The sequence below is a fragment of the Phyllopteryx taeniolatus genome, chromosome 14 (genome assembly GCF_024500385.1).
Source record: "Phyllopteryx taeniolatus isolate TA_2022b chromosome 14, UOR_Ptae_1.2, whole genome shotgun sequence".
NCBI classification, from domain to species: domain Eukaryota; kingdom Metazoa; phylum Chordata; class Actinopteri; order Syngnathiformes; family Syngnathidae; genus Phyllopteryx; species Phyllopteryx taeniolatus.
In genome coordinates this window covers 22,666,556-22,668,597 of record NC_084515.1, presented here as the reverse complement: position 1 = coordinate 22,668,597, position 2,042 = coordinate 22,666,556, and positions in this window count along the sequence as shown.

Genomic DNA, 2,042 nt, shown 5'->3' with positions numbered 1-2,042 from the left:
TTGAAGTTAGTTTAATTTGAAAGGGATGTGCCCTACCCAACAGCTCATCACAGGTGTTGTTGTTTCATTCATTAATAAATCACACAATTGTATATCCAAAATGAACAAAGACATGATCAGAAGCTCGAAAACCAAACCAATAAATGTTTGTACTAACACCAACAAAACTTGTCTGTGTTATAACTTTGGTTGACGCTGTTTAAACGGTGATAACATTTCAAACCGTGTGTGTTAACATTTTAGATCTTAATTATCATTGCTCCTGTGTTTAGCATAATGCGTGTGTGTTTTCGTTGAGTTATTAAATGCAGCTGAACCTAAGTTGAGGGTGAAAGAAACTAATGGACTGACAGCTGTGCCAGCCAATCAAGTGGGAAAGGCTGGCCACATTAACCAATTGTGACCGAGGGAAGGATCCCTCCTACTACCTCTATAAACCAGCAAACGGGATGGATGGCAATTGTTGCCAAAGGAACTGAAACCTTGCAGGCAGTGGCGGATCCTCATCAGACCACACACTGCAAGTCCATTGGAAGTTGTGTAGATTGCCGGCTATTCACTCTTCTTCTTGGTGTGACTGGAGATGCGTGGCGGTGTGACCCCTACCATGGACTGCACATGAGAGGGCTTTTGCTCAACAGCAGAGGTGTTAAACAGATCTGGCCTACCACATCATTTTAGGTGGACCGTGAAAGCGAATCGTGTACATCAACTTCCATGATTCTTGATAAAATCTGTACCAAAACTTCAAATTGTCATATGTAAAAAATTATAAATAGCAAAACATTTTTTTGTGTTGTTACTAAACCTATTTTTACAGTAACTTGATCAATAGTTGAACAAACTATTATTCTTGATTTTTTATTTTTTTTTAAAACTACTTATCCATCTTTTTTATCTGTGTGATATAATAACATGAGAGGATTAAACATTTATCAGAATCAGAATCATCTTTATCAGAATCATCTTTATTTGCCAAGTATGTCCAAAAAACACACAAGGAATTTGTCTCCAGTAGTTGGAGCCGCTCTAGTACGACAACAGACAGTCAATTGACTGAGAACACTTTAGAGACATAAAGACATTGACAAAAACAGTCACTGAGCAATAAAGAGTTGCTAGTTATCTGGTAATGCCGGTACAAATTATTTATTTTTGTTTGACAATTGTGCAAAAAGATGCAGACCTCTAGCACTTAGAGCAGTTCGACTGACTAATCTTGCAATAGTCAGGTGCAATGACCATGGTGCAAAGGGCGCCGAGACTTCAAGGAATTTATGCAGTTTAAAGTGACGTGTAGCGCGATAATCTAGGACAATGTTGATTGTGCAAATGTTGCAGAGATTTGACACCCCTGCTCTACAGGCTGCCATATTTATAAAAAAAAAAAAAAAAAAAGTAATTGTCCATTTGACTTTCCAGGCAGTCATATTCGCTTGTTCAATGTATTTTTTTGAGAACCTCAATGCTTGTGATTGATTGTTTAAGTACTATCCATCCCCGCAGTAAAGAACCCATGGGTGGTCATTTGGTGATTTGACAACCACGGGCAGTTTTTGGCAATGGGCAGACAGCTGCTAAGAACTGAAGGGTTTTTAGAAAAGTGGTTTAACAACTTCTTGCTTGAAATGGGATGGCACACAACTAGAAACCAATGAGCAATTGATAATTGAGAGCAAATATTGGACAAACAGAGCTGAAAACATATTTGCACGATATCTAATGAACTAGCATTGATCTTCATTGTATGCATAAGATAGCGGGAAAATGGTGGAAAAATGATCAAAATACCCTGTTGTAGAAAAGTGGGGTGAAATTGTTTAAAGGCATTATGAACATTGGAACTGTACAGCTCCAACAATGCTGGTTCTCCTTAACGATGCTTTCATTTCCCTTCACAACGTCACTGTGCGCTGTCGGCTGCCATTTACGTTTTGACGCTGGCCTGCTCGGGTCAGCAGTATGAATTTCTAAGTCACGGTAAAATTTCACCCACTGAAAATGGCTCAAAAGCGCATTTTCGTACCAAAATACTTTTATCA